Genomic DNA, 20,490 nt, shown 5'->3' on the forward strand with positions numbered 1-20,490 from the left:
GTAGATCCTCCAGAACATCAGATGAAGAAACAATAAAGAATATAAAATAAATGTTTAAATTTTTAATTAAAATTAACAACTCATTACAAATATGAAGCCATCAATATTTTTAAAATAAAATGAAATATCAGTGTTTTAAAAGAATATTGAGATTAAATACTTCAGACATTAGAAACAGCAAAATAGAAAATAGTGACTTGTAAATTGAGGAAATAAAGTGATAAAAAAGATGAAAGAGAATATTTTAAATATGGAGGAAAAATATAGGAGTTCCAGGAAGATAGAATAGACAGAATTGAAGTGATAGTCACAAGATGAAAGCTAGAACTTTCCAGAACTGAATTTTCACCTTCAAGAGACATACATCTCAGGTAGGATAAATTTTAAAATTCCACACCTATGTTAGAAAAACTGCCTAATACCATTGACAAAGAAAATATGGTGAATGTATCTAGAGATTAACCACAGCCTACAAAAGAAAAAATAAGCTAAGAACATAATTCTCTATAGTAACAATAGAAGCCAAAAGATAGTGAAAAAATAACTTCAAACTATTTAAGTTAATAAACATTCAATGTAGACTTTATAACTAAACTCTCAGAAATGAGGGCAATATAAAAGATATTTTTAGAGAAAGCAAAAAAATGATCATTACCATCAGTAACTTTTACAGAAAGAATGTCTAAAGGATCTCCTTCAGGAAAAAAGAAATCAAAACCAGAAAGAAGACATTGGATATAAACAGAAATATATAAGAGGGTAAATCTAAACAAACTAATAAATATCCAGTTTGGGAGAATTTAGTAGAAAATAAATCTTAGGCAATAATGACATGTGAGATAAGATGATCAGAATGAAAATATTTTAATGTTCAATTTTGGGTAAGGGAAATATTAGATAACTTTAAATTTTAATAAATATGTATATTAAAATATTAGAGCAGTGTTTTTGAAAGAATAGAAAAAGTAACTTAAATACACAAACACACATACACAATCCAAAGAAAGCAGAACTAGCCAAAGTCAGAAGGTAAAAACAGCTGCATTATATCCACAAGCATGAGATGAAAGAACAACAATTTTGAGAATCAAACGATCAGTCTTAAAAAGCTTGAAGATGGAATAAAAGCAAAAGAGAGTTATTGATCTGAAAATAGATTTAAGGAAATTATCTAAAATGTGAAACAGAGATACACTGTATAAAACTGGAAATTACTCGAGAAGTTGAGATGTTGAGGTTAGAATGAAAATGTCCAACATAAATTAAAAATGAGTTTCAGATTGAGGGACCAGAGAGAATAGAAGAGAGGCAATACTTTTTAAAATGGCTTAGAATTTTCCAGAGTTGACAAAAGGTGTGAAATCTCAGATTCCTAAAGTGGAAGTGGATAAAAAGAGATTAATATGCACCAAATGCACCACAGGAAAACTGCAGAAAACCTTAGAGATAGGAAGATATTAAGAGGCAAAAGATGAAAGGGAACATTTCTTTTTAAAGGAAGACAGTATAATTTTAACAGAAAACTAGATAAGGATAATAAAAGAAAAAATACAAGGGAGGATCTTATTTATGAACTAGACAGGAAATTTTAAATAAAAATCTTACCCCAAAAAAAGCAATAGATTGAGAAATATACTTAACCCATGAATATAAGGTCCATTAACTTTGAAATAATTATGAAATATTTTTATACTTAAAATTTCATAATACAATGTTGAAAAATATCCATACATGTGCATAGAGCTGTGTGTCCATAGATTATTTTATGTCAGCATTGATTATAATTGCAAAAAAATAGAATCAATCTGATTATCCATAAATAGAGACATGATTAAGTAAATTGTACATCATACCCAGGAGAGCTATCCAAGAGTACTAATCACCTATATGAGATGTGTATCTGATTGATTGCATTGATGGTCCCAATTCTTTACTCCTTCCATCAAAGGCAGGAGGGCATTCTGCCTAACTCTTTGACTTTGAGCTGGGCACAATACTCACATTGGCCAATGAGACATTATCAAACAGAACACAACCAGAGATGAGAAAAGCTCTTGTGCTTTAGGATTTGCTATCTTACTGCTCTTGCTCCTTCCCCAGAACCATGAAAACATCCCTGGGCTAGCTTGCTAGGGAAATGTAAGGAACACCTGGAGGAGAGCTGTGTTATTCCTATGCTGACCATCCTATACCAACCAGGCCCCTGAGGGCCTCCAGCTGACCAGAGATAGATCCCACTGAGATCAGGTGAGCTAAACCCAGATCAATAAAAATGCCTATCCCATCACAGACTTGGGAGACGAAAATAAATTAATTTAGTCCTTTTACCCAAACAGTAAATTACCAAGGAGAACCCTGGTTGAAAAATGACTGTCATGGAATATTTACAATGTCATTTTCTAATCAGAATTTTTCCTGAAAATTTATATTTTTGCTAAAAGAACTGAAACAGCATTTCTCACCATTACTTCCTCTTAAATTTCTCCTTCCTTAATTGGCTCTAAAGAGAATTGTTGACCTGAAACAGCCAGATATTCTCCAGCAAAGATGAATGCTATTCTCTAGCAGAGAAATGCAATTTGGGCTATGGAACACAAATCCCCTCAAGGCAGGGAAGGGGAACACTTTTATAGAGGGGGAGAAAGGAAGCTGGAGGGCTATAGAAAACAAAGTGTCCATGGCTTTTCATTGGCTGAGTCCTTTCCAGGAAATAAGAGGAGGCTTGCTTTCTCCCGCTGGGCTCTGCTGTCGTCACATGGCATGGGACTCCCCATTCTGGTCTCCCAACTCTATTTAATTGAGGTTTCTATTTATTAATTTTTTTTTACGGAATTGGATTTTGCTTAATTCTTAGCGAAAATTTACATTTGCTAAGAGTTAAAAGAGTTAGAAAACCTCAGCTTATATTAGAAACAAATTTCAGTAAGAACCAGTTGCTTCCAGAATATAACATTTTAACAAGCAGTTAAAGAGAATTATTAACAGAGTTTTAAAAAGTCTGGAGCAATTTCTTCACATTAAAAATGTAAATAAATTTGACAATTGTAGAATAATAAAATTGGAAGAATCCACAAGAGATTGCTTGGTTTTGACACCTGGGTAAATCAGTTAAAATTTTAAACCAGGATACATGTTAGGATATAAGTTAATATGTCCATCTTTTATCTCTGCTCTATGTTATTAAAATATTATGCTATCCAGAGTAAAGTCATGATTTGCTTGCCAAACTTTTTGCAAAGCAGGTACTCTCTTAGCAAACAAATAGCAGACATGTTTTTCTGTTTAGGTAAATGTTAATAATCACAGCTGGTTTGGTAATTCAGCTATTTGGCAATGACATAAACTACTTGAAAAGAAACCATCTGGTTTGCAGTTGTAAAACTGAAACCAATTAAAACATTTAAATGGCATTTTTTCATTTTAATCTGTAAAAATATATTTTGCAAGTTCTAATTAGTGGTTGATTTTTCTCTACTGCTTTTATAATATGAATCTTACCCTAAAATAACTTTTAAGTTCAACAAAGCTATTCCTATAATTATTATATTGGGATACCAGATGAATTAAATAAAGATTATAAAATATAAATGCATTGATACACATAGACACAGATAATGTAATAGACAGAATTTATGTTCCAGAACTGATAAAAATAGAACAAAATATATCACTTCACAAGAATCAATTGGTAAGGTATACCCCAAGAACCTGAAATTTCAGTTAAGGGACTATATCTGTTTAAAAAAAGAGAGAAAGAAAGGAAGATTAAAAACAAAACTCAAAGATTATAATCAGGAGTTCCCATTGTGGCTCAGCAGTAAGGAACCCAACTGGTATCCATGAGGACACAGGTTAGATCCCTGGCTCTGCTCAGTGGGTTAAGGATCCAGCATTGCTGTGAGCTGCATGTAGGTCACAGACATGGCTGAGATCTCACATTGCTGTGTGGCTGTGGTGTAGACCAGCAGCTGCAGCTCCGATTCAACCCCTAGCCTGGGAACTTCCATATGCTGCTGGTGCGGCCCTAAAAAGACCCCCCCCCCAAAAAAAAAAAAAGACTATAATCAGAAGTATACCTTTTCCTACTCACTCGCCCTTTAAAATTTTTTCAGTGATATGAGCTCTTCGCTTTGCCTCTGGAATAAAACACAAGTAGCCTTATGACTGTTCTTCTCACTTTCAGATAATAAAAAGAACTGTGGTCACTCTGGGGTTGGTACTGTGATGGAAGCCTGGATTTGGTCCTTAGAATGTCCAACTAAATACATTGCATCTGATAGTCAAGGCATCTGACTTCATTTAAAGTTAGTGCTAGTCCCAATCCCCCAGGTGAAGTTTGTAGGCCTATTATAAACAAGAAGCCAGGAAAGCAGGGAGGGATATTGATTTTGTATCTTTTTATCTCTGAGTCTTCCCCTTAGGCCTTCTCCTCTACTCCTCCATTTTCCTAACCATGATCCTTGAAGCTTCCCAACCATGATTTTTAAAGCTTCCCAACCATGATTTTTAAAGCTTCCCTCCAGAGACAAAGGGAGAGGAAGGACAAGGGTTGAGCTGGGGGCAGGAAATTCTTATTTGACTGCCATTGTCTCAAGTTGCTTTTTCATTCTCAAGGGCTGGCAGATGTTCAAAGGTAACACTTTCTCTTCTGGGGAACTATTATACTTGTTTGAAGTGCCCTACCCTAGCCTTGCCCCATTCCTGGTAGTCTCTGATCTGAAGTTCCCCTCCCTGGGCAAATGTGCTCCCTTTCAGTGACTGCTTAATTCTCTGCTATACACATTAATCTGGTAATTCAACTCTAGCTTCTCCCTTTGAGGAATTTACACTCTCCTGGACTTGCTTGTTCAGTATCTAATAAGGCACCTCCTCTACCTCCCTCTCTCAAGCTCATCCGCTGTCCAGGAAACACTCAGGCATCACCGCACATACCCACAATACAGCAGGACACTCCCCACAAAGGGGCCTCATTCCACTTTCATTGCAGCTAAACACTCTCTCACTCTACATATTTCCCTGTGACTCCCTAACTACAGGGCCATAGCTCAGCCTTTCTAAGTAATCCTGTTAGAAATCCTCTCTCTTGACTTGAGATGAAGAGGGGATCATAACTTTGCTCAAAAAATCCTTTTCACTAATCTCCCTTCTTTCTTTGCTCTCTTTACTATTTATATTTCCAAGGAGAGTAAGGGGTTTTTAGAGTCAAAACGTCCTTTTACAGACATTTCCTTTGAAAAATTTCATCCTGGTCTGGCAGCTCACTTTAAAATTTCATAACCCATTACATTCTAATATTTCAATTAAATTTTCTCTTTAACATCTGGCTGCAAAAGTGGTATTTTTTTCTTTTCAAAATAATCCCTAGCCAGAGCAAATATTTAAAGGCTATACAGACAAAATATTTCCACTTCTAAATTAATAGTACCATTACCAATATTTGACACCTAATATAAATCATCTTTTTTCTATAATCTCTATAATGTTACAGAACGAGGCATAAAAGGTTAATAAAATAAAAATGATTGGTTTCTGTTTGTAGTGGCTATTGCCACCAGTATCCTTGTTATCATCTTTAGAAAGACAATCCCATATCTTAACCATAGAGGTTATCATGTGACCTAGCCTGGATCACTTATAATTAGCTTTAGTCGAGGCCATAGGGTTTGGTCCAGGGTTAGGTGTACATGTCTACATGAGCCAATCAGAGATCTTCCCCAGGACCTCTCTGCTAGAGATGATAAGAATCTTTCTTTCCTCCCATAAAGCTCAAAGTCTGAGCATCTAAATGACTGATGCTCTTGTTTCTTTTAGGTCTTTTGGGAGGACTAAAACTCAATGTATCAAGTAAGTAATGGTTAATGAGAGAGTTGTTTTTCAATCATAAAATATATATAATAGGAAGAAAAAATGTAAATATCTTCTAAACAAAAACACAGGAGGAAATATAACTCCTACTTACCTAAATCTACGCATTTAAAAAATATCTATCTACTGTTACCTGTTTATCACTCTCATCATTCAAAAAAGACTTGAAGTAGAAAAGAAGTGAGTGCTTGGATTCCAAACCTCCAACAATTTGAACACCCTCCTCAAAGACTCTCAAAATATTTAAGACACACTGTGTTCATGGAATCATCTTATGAATAATCTGCCCATTATTATTTGCTTCTGGGTTGAGATATTTTCATAGAAAGTATAAAGGTTATCACATAAGCCATATAGTTTCACATTTAAATAGTAAGCTGAGCTGAATTACATTTCTCATTTTGCTATTAAATGCATTTTAGATTATAAGCCTGGAAACAGGTTTGTATAAAGAAAGAGTACATATGATGAGTAACTTATCTATGATTTGGAGTTTCAAATTAATTTTCTTTTAACTACTTTTAATTCATTTACTCACTCATAACATATTAATTGGACTTTTTTATTTAATAAGTGTAAAATAAGGAGATATTTGCCATGTCTTTTCATGATCACATCTGCACCGAGGATCTTCCTTGCTTGGGAGATAACCAGGCAAACTCAGGATATACATTAAACTGTGAGCATGGCTCCAGTGTAAGTGTGTGTATATGTGCCTATGTAAAATGTAATAGGATTATAGGAAGAGAAAGATCTAAGTTTACCTGGGTTGAGATGGGATTAGAAAATTAAAGCCCCACAGAACAAAAAACATTTAAGAATTTAACTTAATTTTTGGTTTAGGCATGAAAAGTTTATGTCTGAAGTGGCTTTGGTGACCAGTCTACTTTTTAGGAGTCTATATATTTGCAGAGTTAGTGGGACAGATGCTGGATTCAGATTGGAGGGAATAGTTCAATGTAGTAATTATTTAGTATAGGCTGAGTTGAAGGTTGTTGCTAGCTGAGCCACTTGAAGTTTACAAGAACTTCATAAAATATGTGGGGCTTCTTACTGGGGACCTTGTATTTCTTAATGCATTAATATTAAAAATTATATTTTTGGAGTTCCCATTGTAGCTCAACAGGTTAAGAACCAGATTAGTTTCTGTGAGGATGTGGGTCAATCCCTGGCCTTTGCTCAGTGGGTTAAGGATCCAGCATTGCTGCAAACCATGGCATAGGTTGCCAGATGTGGATCAGATCCAGTGTTGACGTGGCTGTGGTGTATGCCTCAGTTGTAGCTCTGATTTGACCCCTAGCCTGGAATCTTCCATGTGCTACAGGTGGGGCCCTAACAAAAAATTATATTTTATGTTAATTACAAATGGATATTCTTGAAGTGCTAATTTGTCAAAATATACTGCTGAAATAAAAAGAAGTATTTTTTATTAGACATTTATTTTAGTCTATTTTTAGAAAGAAGACATAGTTTGCCAGCTCTTGTTAGGTAGAAAAAAGTCCTTAAATCAAATATAGTAATTTATCTTTTAATAATTTATCTTTTAATGTTCTCTCTTTGTAAAGTAGAACATTCAGAAGAGAAGAAACTTTGAACTTTATTGTCAAACATGTATCTGTTACCTTCATGTGTTTCTCATAATCCTTTTAACTATCTCAGACAATTCTCAAAGCTGTTTATATTTAAACAGGGTTTTGCTTCCTCATAGCTTGAGTTCTCCCATCTATCTGATCCTACAGTGAAATGGCAATTTTGTGACATCAGAATCTGGTCCGGGGCAAATATTTGTTATTATGGTCAACTATGACTTTATGATCTCATTGTAATAAATGAGGAAAAATTGCAGAAAAGAATATTTGTATAAATTGTACTAAGTAAATGTTATTCTTGTAACAATAGAAAATAATAGCTAACATATCTCCTTCTTTATTATAGTTCTCAGTTTCTACATTCATATAAGTATAAAGCATCCTCTTTTTGAAAGTTAGCACCATCACTTTTTTTGAAGACTATTCTCAAATACCTGCAAATATATGCAACTTATATGAAAATCACCACATAATGTTCCCATTTGATCAGATTAAATATTAAAGTTCTGGGGGGGACAGAGGGAGGCCAGAAAGGAGGTGAGTTGGTCACATCTCCCAGAACTTTGAACCACATTTTTGGCATCTAAAACAAAGGCAAATATATTGTTCATAGCTGCAGGACTTTGGTATGAATGTGTTTTATGCACAAGGGTCATATATTTGTATTTTTCTCTATTGTAATTGATTAAGTTTGAATCCCATAGAAGTATAATATTTGTATTTACAAATAGAAACCATATTTATTCTGAATGCATTTTTAACTAAGTATACAATTCACAACTTTATCACTTGTTTTATGAGTCCATTTGGCTTGGCTCAGAAAAAAAATAATTAATCAAGCCTGTAGTTTGCAGGGCCTGGTCTTTATTTATGCAGAAACTGCTTATTTATTAACATTAAGCATCTCCCATTTGGTCTCAAAGAGATGTATAGTTACATGGAAACAGAACAGCTTTCAGTAGATGATTGCACAACTACAGATGCTTTTTTCCAACACCATCACAGCTGAGGAGGTCCAACCAAATGAAAAACAGTTCTGATGAAGTGAGAAACAGAAAAGCGGTACCATGCAAACGTTATTACATAATAAAATGCACGCCAGTACACATTTTTTTTAAACTCTTTTTATTAAATTTATGTGAATCAAGAGGAAAGGGCGAAAAGTATATTTACTGATGATAAAAAATATACTCTGGATAATTTAAGTCATCTCATTTAAAACTTATTCTTTATAAGTTTCTAGTTCTTCCCCACTTCCTTTTAGCTCTCTGTCATCTACTCCAAAGTAAAACTTTTTGGATTTAATAAAGACATCGAATTTGCAGGTGGTTTGTTCCTGAACATACAGTCTAATATCAAGCGATGTTACAAAATACTTAAATGAAAATTAGTGGGCTGTCCTCACTAATCCTGGCCTTTAAATATTTTCAGATGATTCATTTTAACCTGTTTCAATAGCCATGTTAGTGTGTGTGTCTATCCTGCCCCACTGGGAACCATGCCAGCCAGAAAATGCATGAAATCATGGGATGTCTTATGATGCTATCCCTGAAAGATTTCCAGCCTAAGTTATACTCACAGCATTATACTACAGGGAGCCCAGCACCCTGATGAATTCTTAAAGTACATGCAGATGTGTTTTTCTGAATATGCAGTGCTATAAATATTGCTTATCCTTCTGGAATGTGCTAATATAAAGACAGATACAAATATTAGAATGGGTAATTGTAAAATATACATAAATGAATGAAGCATATTCATTTCTTGCTACCAGAAGCTTTTTTCTCCATTACTTTGTACATATGCATAATTGTATAAGTGTTTGTATGTGTGTATATATATATATATGTAAAGTTTTGCAATATATTTAATTGTTTTAGTTCAAGTGGTTATTTCTAAGCATATTTCCTCATATTTAATTAGTGTGTCTATACTGGAATGGAAAATAATTTTTATTCTTTTCATTTTTATTAACATTCATTAAGCATTTATCATTCTCCAGGAAACTGTGTTGAATGTTTAACATATCTCACTTAATCATTATAACAAGATATGAAATATGTGTTTTTATGTCTCATTTACCATGAGGAAATTGTGCATCTCAGAAATTGGAGCTTATGTGAGACAACCAATTAGTTACTAAGTGGGGAAGCCAAAATTCAAATTCAGGCTCTATTTCAAAGCCACTGCTCTTAACCAGTATTTCTTTCAAGTCAGCCAACCAATAAACTAACTCAATATATTAGTACAAAAGGGATATAAAAAGGATTCCAATTAAGTATGTTTCATTAAAGAGATCATAATAAATGAATAAAACATATTCATCTTAACTAAAAGCAGTAAGAGGAAATTTATTACTCTGTTTCTCCAGTTCTAAATGTCTTCCTGCTCCCTCACACCAACATCCAAAAGTATTTGATAGAAAAATAAATCTATCAGATGGTCTGAGCTACTTTGATGAAATATTTACATTTCTATAGCATTTCCTTAAATATTATTGATTATTTACATTTCTATGACATTATCTGCTCAAGTTGAAATCACCCAAGAATGCTTTGCATACTGTTCCTTCAAGAGATGGCATCACAGATTTAATTTTTGTACAGTGAGTTCTATTCTTCTGGCTTACATTTCCCTTTCTTCCTTTTGTACTCTCTTCAGAGGTACATCCAAAGATAGAAAAGATAGGATTAGAATGAAAAGGGCCTATTACCATAAACTTCAGAGAAAGTGGGATTATCAAAGTTTGTTATTTGTTTGGATTTACTGGTCATCTGTAATGTTGTTTCCAGCATTACCATTTCTAGTTCTTTTCCAAAGGGAGTACAAAGAAGATGAAGCTGGCACTTATTTTAATATAAGTAAATCCAGAGTAAGCCCTTCACATAGGCAAGTGATATTTTAAGCTTCAATCTACTGGACTTGTCAAAGATCACATCACTCCTTTTTATTAGAGAACAAAAGTAGGTATATAGCCTCCACCCATGGTACATAAATAGTTCAATTAAACATGCTTTGATGCTACAGCCAATGAGATTGTTTTTGACAAAGTAAGATAGAATCAATTCCTTTACAAACTGTGGGAAATTAACTAAATTGTACTAAACTTGTAAGTCCTTTTCTTCCTTCCTCTACTCCAAGTGAATCTATATAAACTTTTCTCAATGACAGAAATATTGCAGAGAGAGTTCAATATAAAAGACAAAGGTTGAATTTTATAGCAGATATTTTCCAGCCTAAGTGTTAGAGAAGAATAAAAATCTTCTTATAATGTAATTTTGCACATACATTTTCTGTGTAATCTAGGAATAATAGTAGCTTTAGTCACAAAAATTCAATTGAATGTGACTGATGTTGAACTCCAAGCAACAGCAGATCAAAGGATTATGAATTCTTCACAGTCAGTATAAAATCATGAGAAAATAATGTAATCATTCTGACATTGTTGAAAATAAGAGATAAAGGGCACATGACTTACAACCAGGATGATAAATGGAGGGCTGAATCTAGACAAGAATAAGACAGAGCTTTCCCATAATACATCTGAACAAGAGTCTCATCATTTCGTGGTAATGAAAAATTAAAAGTTAATACAAGTTTGTATCATCAAAATTACAAATGCATAATCACTTTGAACTGGGCTATGAATTACAGGAATTGACATATATGCATCATCATCCACTGCAGCATTCCTGAAACAACAAAGATTGGAAACAAACCAGACTTCCATCAAAGGGTTTCTATATCCATACAACAGAATACTAGTACCTATAAGAAAGAGTAAGGAGTCTCTGGATGTACATCTTAGCCAGCTTGGGCTACTATAACAGAATGCCACAGACTGGCTTAAACAGTGGAAATTTATTTCTCACAGTTTTGGAAGCTGGGAAGTCCAAGATCAAGGTACCAGTAGATTTGAGTTTTGGTGAGGGCCCTTTTCCTGGCTTATGGTCAGCCATCTTTTCACTGTATCCTCACATGGTGGGGAGAGCGTGACCTCTGGTCTCTTTCTCTTCTTACAAGGACACTTATAAGGCACCATTCTCATAATCTCATCCAAATCTAATTAACCCCCAAAGGCTCCACCGCCAAATAGCATCACATTGGGAGTTAGAGCTTCAGCATATGAATCAGGGCACAGCATTAAGTCCCTAGCAGAAGTAGATAAGGAAAACTTTCCAAGATTTATTAAATGAAAAGAAAAAGCAATGTGCAAAACCATTTTATAGACTGCAATGTGTTTAAAAGTTCGAGCAAAATTAGAATATGCATTGATTTTTTCGTTGTTACAAATTTGTGACAAAATTCTGCACCCATTAATGATACAATTTTCAATAAACTAGAACTAAAAGGAAAATTATTTCACTAGGTAAAAATACTCTAAAAAAGACTTTATAGTTAATATAAACTTAATGGTGAAAAACTAAATTCTCTCCCCACCCCCCTGTTAAGATCAGGAACAAACCAAAGATGCCTAATCTCACCCCTAATAATAAATATTATACTAAAAGTAATAAGGCAAAAAAATAAAAGTATAAACATATAAAGGGAAGAGACAAAACTTTTCATTCACAAATGAAATGCCTGAGTAATGAAATAGAGAAATCAATAAAGAAAACTATGAGAACTCATAAGTGAATTTAGCAGGCTATAACCTATGAAAAAAGATAAGAATATGTAAAATCAATTGTATGAGTACATGCTCTCAAAAACAACTGGAAATTCAAAATATAAAATTACAGTGGTAGCATAGCCATAAAGTACTAGGATAAGCTTAGCAAAATATATAAAAGACCTGTACCTGAAAATTAGAAAACATTAAAAGCAATTAAAGAAGTGTGAAATAAATGGATTGGCATACCGTATTTATTGACAGGAAGATTCACTATTGTTAAGCTGTCAAATTTGCCTAAATTTTTCTATAGATTCAATGTAATCTCAACCAAAATACAAGCAAGGCTTTTGAAAAAATGAACAAACTAATTCTAAAATTCTTATGACAATATAAAGGAACTAAACTAGTAGAACCAGAACAATTTTTTAAAGAATGAACAAAGTTAAAAAGTTTATTCTGCCTGATTTCTATCCATACTATCAAAGTTCAATGATACAGACAGTGTGCTGTTGATGTAAGGTTAGACATATAGATTAATTAAACAGCATAAAGAATCTAGAAATAAACTCACATATATATGGTCAATTGAGTTTTTTACAAAGATTCCAAGGCAATCCAATGCAGAAAGGGCAATCTTTTCAACAGATGTTACTGGAACAATGGAATAGCCATATTTAAAAAATAATAATAAATAAAGGAGTCTTGACTCTTACCTCATGCCATATACAAAATTAACTTGGAATCTGTCATAGGCCTATTATAAGAGCTGAAACTATATAACTTTTAGTAGAAAACAGGAGAAATATCTGCTCTATTGGACGAGGCAAAGACTTTTTAGTTTTCATACAAAAAGGAAAACATTTTTTCTAAGATAAAAAATTGACAAGTTAGACTTCACTGAAATTTTAAACTTCTGCTCTTTGAAAGACATTGCTAAAAATAAACTAAAAAGCAATCCACAATAGGGAAAATTCACAATACATATATCTGACAAAACACTTATATTCACAATATGTAAATACCTTTTACAACTCAGTAAGAAAACAACTAAAGTAAAAATGGACAAAATATTTGAACAAATATTTCACAAAAGAAAAATAGTCAATATGCACTTAAAACAATGCTCAACATCTTTATTCATCAGTGATTGACTGGAGGTAGGCCTGGGTGTATTGATTACAAGGGGCAAGAGAGAATTTGGGGGAGAATTGATGTGTTTTATGACTTCAGTTAGAGTGGTTGTTACATAGATGTGTAAGCATATTTCAAAACCAACCAATTGTACATTTCAGATGAGTATATTTCACTTTATGTGAATCATATTGCAAAATAAGATTTTTTAAAAAAAATACAAAATGAGGAAGCAAAGCATGAAGATGGGAAGAAACAGTAACCAAGGATAAGAGAAAGCCCAGAGGAATGTGTTTATTTGGACACTCTTGAACATTACCTAAATACTCGTGGCCACACCTCTTACTACAGCTGCTGCAGCAGGGACCAGCAGTGTGCATTCTTTGACCAGCTTTGCAAGTCTCACCTCAGCCTGTGCTCTGGTCCCATAACTTCTTTTTTTTCTCTGACACACTGAACCAGCTTGAAAGTAGAGGGAAATTAATGTTCATAGAGCTATTCTTACCATTAAAATTAGGGTATGACAGACAATAAATAAATGTAGTCAATTTCAAAATGCATTATCTAAGCTCCCATAGAGACGGCCAACCTAATAATATACTTTGTGTTGGCTTTTTCTCATTTCTTGTTTTATTCTTCTGGTTCCTTTCTCCTTCCCTGGGATCATTTCACAATAAACTACCTTCATGCCAGCTCCACTTTCATGCTCTGCTTCCAGGGGAACACAAGCTAGGGCACAGTAGGAAGTTAGGTTATAGTTAAAAAATGATAATAGATAAAAAGTATTATGTACTCACTATGTGCTAAACACTAAGATTTCTACATACATTAACATATTTAAATCTAACAACAATCCCATTTTCTATATGAGAAAACTGAAGCAGGAAAAGATAGTAAGTGGGTAGGAAAGTGGTCAACACTGACAAATGCTACTAAAAATTATGAAATTCAGAGGAATTTACACATAGGCTATTATTGATGAAATTCATGAAAGACTTCAGTGGAGTAATGGGAATAGAATCCAGATTTGAGGAAATTTTTTAACCTTAACTGAAGATCAGTCCTCAATTGTGCAGAAATATGAACATCATAACCCTTGGAAAAATAGCAAGAAATACTGTGGTGGATAAGCTTGGATACACTGAACAAAGCCTTCATATCCACTCAGATTCTAAACTTCTCTAAATCTCTTCCACACAGTGAATTTAATATCAAGAATTTGAGTTCTCAATATCAAATTTTAGTAAAGGAATTTTTTTCTGGGACTTCCAAATATATGGGTACTGTAGTTGAGTAAAATGAAACAATAATAAAATGTGTTATTGATGTAGGAGAAGTAGGATTCAATACAGTAGTGGTTAGAAGAAATCCAAATATATTCTAGCCAACTTTGACGAACTTACCCCCATTTATCATGATTGAACATTTGTATCCAGAGTGAATTCACCAAATATTTCGTATTTTGGTTTTGTTTGCAGTAATGCTGGATTGTATACTATTGTTTCTCCACAAATGCTTAAGAAAAAATAATAAAAGAACATGGAGTCCAAAAAAGGACTATTGATTTGAAAAAAATTTAAAAATCTATTTATCATTTGTCATTCTTTTGCTATTCACAGGCCCCATTTTTGGTCATTGGTAAACTTCAAGACTTCAGATTTCTGGCAAATGAACATGTATCATGTTCCTAATGAATTTTCAAGGTCATGTTTATTAATGATCTTTTCCTGCTGTTTAATTCAATATGGTAGTGATAAGCTACATAGTTCAAAATGCAACAAGTTCTAAACACTCAGTCTCAAAATCTTGGCCCCTTGTTTTGGCTCTAACAATGCAAAGTTCAGATGTGAAAGTCGGCCAGCATGTTCAAATAAAAATCTCAATAAATTAGACAGCAGTTGATGTTCTTAGTAGACTCATTGCAGTTAGCATCTACCCACCATCTCTGTTGGGATGGCGCTCCAGCTAATATTCTCATCTTAACAAGTGCTGTCATTTATCAGGTGTTCACTACATTAAAATTAAACTAAGCTCGAAAAAATGAAAGCAAAATTTCATAGGATGTCTGTATACTCTAGAAATAAGAAGATGCTTTGCAGGAATAAATATGTGCTGGCAACACATCTCTTCTATTTCAAGGACAAAATTGAAACCATATTTCCACAGGGTGCAAACATTGATTGCTATATGTTCTTATAAACATAGAACTAAAAACAGTACTGCACCATCCTCTTGATTCCCTCTTTACTTTTATGTGAAGTCCAAAAATGTATCAGTTAAAGGAGGCTTCTGAATTCAATTCAGAACACAGACAAGGATTCATATGTCAAGAGTAGAAGCAGAGCATACTTTAGGTAAGAGTAAAAACAAACAAAACACAGTTGTGTTTAATTTGAAAGGTTCAAAACTATTATTCACTAATAGGTATAAAAAGAATAAGCACAAATTATAGATTATCTCAAAGTTTCATTTAAAGTGTGAGTTTTGTCCTTTCATTTTTCTTCCTCCCTCCACAAATGGTCAGGCCTGGTCATTCAGTCCCATGCAGCCAAATTACTTCATAATCCCTCTCTACTTAATTCCCTTCAGAAGCCTTATCATCACCTGCAAGGCACTGTATTGTTTAACTCCTACCATCCTTTGAAGCCTCATCTTTTGCTACCCCTTCTTTCTCTAATAAGCCCCAGCCACACTGAATTTCTTTCAGTTCCAAATGCTTGGGGGTGTTTCCTTTTAGGACATGAGCATGTTACTCCCTCTGTCTGAAAGACTATTTCCATTAGAGTTCACCTGGCTAATTTGCATGCATTGGTCAGATTTCAGTTTTTATGTCACTTGATCTACAGAGATGACCCTCCCCCATTATGTCTGTCTCAAGAATCTGTTACCAAAGTTCCTGTGCCCAACACACAGCGAGCCCAAATATCAAAACATCGGAGTTTGGAACAGAGAACGGTTTATTAGAGGGCCAAGCAAGAAGAATGGGTGGCTCATGCCAAAAAAAAACAAAAAAAAAAAAAACAAAAAAAACCCAAACCTGAACTCCCAGATAGTTTTCTGGGGAAAGTTTTTATAGGCAAAATTTGGAGTGAGGGCTGCAGGGTGTATGGCTTTCTTCTGATAGACTGGTGGTGAGATTACAGGGAGATGCTCCAGGAATCTTGTACTCAGCCTGAAGTTGCTATCCTCCACCTAGGTGGAGGCCTTAGCTTCTGCAGAACTCAAAGATATTATTATATATATTCTTTAAGAAGGAACCAGGACCCTGCCCCAGGACCCCAAGGCTGTACCATTGCTTCTTGACTGCTCCTACTTTGTTTCTGCATTCTCTCCTTTCCCAGATTAGCAACTGTTTGAATCTGCTCTTTGAAACTCAGGGAAGGTCTAGGAGGCTGAATGAAGCTTACCTCCTACAAACCAGAAATCGTGGACACAGAAAAGCTTTGTACTTGGGAGCTCCAAAGGGTCCTGCTCAGTTTTAAATCCCATCGTTCATTATATCTTTTACATTACTTATGATTAGAGCCAAATCATTATTTTATTGTTTGAGTATGGTTTCTTAAAAACTGATGTCTTATCTGTCTTGATGGTCAGTAGGTCCTAAGTACCAGAAATAGTGTTCTAATCATTTAAGTGCATGACAAACTATTTGGAAGGGAAGGAAAGTAGGTAGAGAAGAAGAGAGAGAGGGATAAAGAGAGGAAGAGAAAGAAGACAAGAAAGGAGGAGGAAAAGAAAGGAAGCGAGAAAAGGAGGAAGAAGAAAATGGAGGAAAAATTGAGTGTCTGTTAGCCAAGTTCTGTTATGTGAAACTAGAGGGCAATTATAAAATGTTATTTACAAAAATTTAATCACTAACTGGAAAATCACGTTTAAAGCAAGTGTCAAGAGTCCAGGGAAGAAAAATCAGAAAAGTTGAACTCAAATAGCAGCCAGTGGGAGTATAGAATGTGATGGTTAGTTTTATGTGTCAACTTGAATTAAATGTTATTTCTGGGTGTGTATATAAGGGTATTTCTGGATGGGATTAGCATTTGAATTAGTGAACTCAGTAAATTCATTTGCTCTTCCCAGTGTTGGATGGGCATCATCCAATCCATTAAGGGCCTGAATAGAACAAAAAATAGTGGAAGGAAGAATTTCTCCTTTTTGTTTCCTGCTTGCCGTCTTGAGTTGGGACATCTCATCTCTGGCTCTCAGACTAGGATATAAACCATTGGTTCCTCTGGTTCTCAGGCCTTTTGACATGGACTGAATTATACCACTGGCTTCTTGGGTCTTCAGCTTATAGATGGATGAGCTCCATAATCACATGAGCCAATTCCTTATAATGAATGAATGAATGAATGAATGAATACACATACATACATATGTGTCCTATGGTTTCTATTTCTCTGGAGAACCCTGACTAATACCTAAAGGTAGAATCCAGGGATGAGGAGAACAAGAAAGGGCCAGTGTCTGCAAAGAAGATTTTACACACTGTCTGAAATGTTTTTATTTGTATGATAAATTTGGTCTATAAAGAGGCCTACATAAAATAACTTTAGGCCATTTGTTTCCGTTGGGATTTTTTTTTTTTTTAGATTTAAAAAAAATTTTAATTAAAGTATAGTTGATTTACAGTATGTGTCAATTTCTGCTGTACAGAAAAGTGACCCTGTCATACATCTATACACACTCTCTTTCTCATATTATCTTTCATCATGTTTCATCACAAGTGATTGGACATAGTTCTCTGTGCTGTACAGCAGAACCCACTGTCTATCCATTCTAAAAGTAACAGTTTTCATCTGTTAACCCCCAACTCCCAGTCCATCCCCCTCTCCCTTGGCAAACATAAGTCTGCTGTCCTTATCTGTGAGTCCACTTCCATTCTGTAGATAGGTTCATTTGTATCACATTTTAGATTACACATATAAGTAATATCATATGGTCTTCGTCCTTCTGAATTACTTCTCTTAATATGAGAATCTCTAGTTGCATCCATGTTGCTGCAAATGCCATTATTTTGTTCTTTTTTATGGCTGAGTAGTATTCCATTGGAAACATGTACCCCATCTTTTTAATCTGTCCATCTGTTGATGGACAGGGAGGTTGTTTCCATGTATTGGCTATTGTGAACAGTGTTGCTATGAACATACTGGTTGTACAAATGTTTCTGAATTATAGTTTTGTCTGGATATATGCCCAAGAGTGGGATTGCTGGATCATATGGCTTTATGTTCAGTTTTTTGAGGAACTACCATACTGTTTTCCAGAGTGGTTTTACCAATCCATCTGGATTTTGATTCTGGCCAACCTTGAAAATTTGGTCAATATGTTCTCTGCCTGATTGTTTGTCAAATATTAGACATGTGAATTTTACCTTCCAGTAAGGAAAACAAGTTTTTAAATTAAATTATATAGAGCCAGCAAAATGGTCAATGAGGTTGGAACTGAGCAGGACCCTGTGGAGCCCCCAGGGACAAAATCTTTCTGTGTCCCCCATTTCTCGTTTGTAGGAAATAGGTTTCCTTCAGCCTCCTAGACCTTCCTGAATACCAAAGAACAAATTCAAACAGTTGCTAATCAAGGAAGTAAGAGAATGCAGATACAAAAGAGGAACAATTAAGAAACAACAGTGCAAGGATCAAAGCAGGATACTGGTTCCTCCTCAAGGGTTATGCATAACAGTATCTTTGAGTTCTTCTGCGGGAAGTAAGGCCCCCACCCAGGTGAAGGGTGGCAGCTTGAGGCTGAGCACAGGTTTTCCTAGCTCTGTTACCACACCACCAACCAATCAGAAGAAAGTCACACATCCTGTAGCCCTCACCCCAAATTTTGCCTATAAGAACTTTTCCTAGAAAACCATTGAGGATTTGGGGTTTGGGTCTTTTTTTTTTTTTTTTTGTCTTTTTAGGGCCACACCTATGGCCTACAGCAATTCCCAGGCTAGAGGTTGAATCTGAGCTATAGCTGCTGGCCTACTCCACAGCCACAGCAATGCAGGATCCGAGCCACATCTGTGACCTACACCACAGCTCATGGCAGTGCCGGATCCTTAACCCACTGAGCAAGGCCAGGAATCGAACCCGTGTCTTCATGAATACTTGTCGGGTTTATTAACCACTGAGCCATGACGGAAACGCCTGGATTTTTTTTTTTTTTTTTAAAACATGAGCCATTCATTCTCCTTGCTGGCCCTGTGATAAATCTTTCTCCACTCGAAACTCCAATATTTTGGTTGGTTTGGCTTCATTGTGCATCAGGCATATGAACTTTTGTTCAATAACAAGGTTTTGGAGTTCCCGTCGTGGCGCAGTGGTTAACGAATCTGACTGGGAACCATGAGGTGGTGGGTTCCATCCCTGCCCTTGCTCAGTGGGTTAGGGATCCGCGGTGCCATGAGCTGTGGTGTAGGTCGCAGAAGCAGCTCAGATCCCGCGTTGCTGTGACTCTGGCATAGGCCGGTGGCTATGGCTCCAATTAGACCCCTAGCCTGGGAACCTCCATATGCCGTGGGAGCGGCCCAAGAAATGGCAAAAAGACAAAAAAAAAACAACAAAAAACCAAGTTTTTATTCCCTCTATTTATTAAATTGGTGTTATACAGATAACACTTACACTTGATTTTTACGAAAAGTGAATGTTATTGAAGTGTAATATTGCTGATTACTTTGTATAGAATTAATAAATATATTTAATGTATATTTACCACTCTTAAAATCTTTTCCTCTTTTTAAAAACTTTTTCCCAGTCATCCAGTTGGACTTAGAAGGTTCAAATAGGAAGATTCAACCTGGAAGAGTAAAAAACTAATTTTGATTTGCTAGAAGTTAGTAGTTAGAAAAACTGTAACAAATACTTTAACAAAAGTTCATCATGTATGAAACTAAAAGCTGATTCTTTGAAAAGATCAACCAAATTGATAAACCCTTAGCCAAACTAATCAAGAAAAAAAGAGAGAGGACTCAAATCAATAAAATTAGAAATGAAAAAGGAGAGGTAACAAAGGACATCACAGAAATACAAAGGATCATAAGAGACTACTATATGCAACTATATGCCAATAAAACAGAAAACCTAGAAGAAATGGACAAATTCTTAGAAAAGTACAATCTTCCAAGACTAAACCAAGATGAAATAGAAAAGATGAATGGACCAATCACAAACACTGAAATTGAAACTGTGATTAAAATACTTCCAACAAACAAAAGTCCAGGACCAGATGGCTTCACAGGTGAATTCTATCAAACATTTAGAGAAGAGCTAACACCTCTCCTTCTGAAACTATTCTCAAAAACTGCAG

The 20,490-nt window shown here is 34.8% G+C and overlaps 1 long non-coding RNA gene across 7 annotated transcripts in view; it reads left to right on the forward strand.

The window, feature by feature from the left end:
- LOC106508854 overlaps positions 1 to 20,190 on the forward strand; it is a 29,583-nt gene extending 9,393 nt beyond the window's left edge. The window contains exons 5-7 of one of the 7 annotated variants that reach the window (XR_001305930.2): positions 2,101 to 2,247; positions 5,812 to 5,844; positions 19,939 to 20,190. This is a non-coding gene — a long non-coding RNA (uncharacterized LOC106508854). Of the gene's footprint in view, positions 1 to 2,100; positions 2,248 to 5,811; positions 5,845 to 7,555; positions 16,213 to 19,938 lie in introns of those variants that run through there. The other 6 variants (XR_001305929.2, XR_001305928.2, XR_002343016.1 and 3 more) reach the window with 6 other exon arrangements.

The sequence above is a fragment of the Sus scrofa genome, chromosome 1 (genome assembly GCF_000003025.6).
Source record: "Sus scrofa isolate TJ Tabasco breed Duroc chromosome 1, Sscrofa11.1, whole genome shotgun sequence".
Classification (NCBI taxonomy): Eukaryota; Metazoa; Chordata; class Mammalia; order Artiodactyla; family Suidae; genus Sus; species Sus scrofa.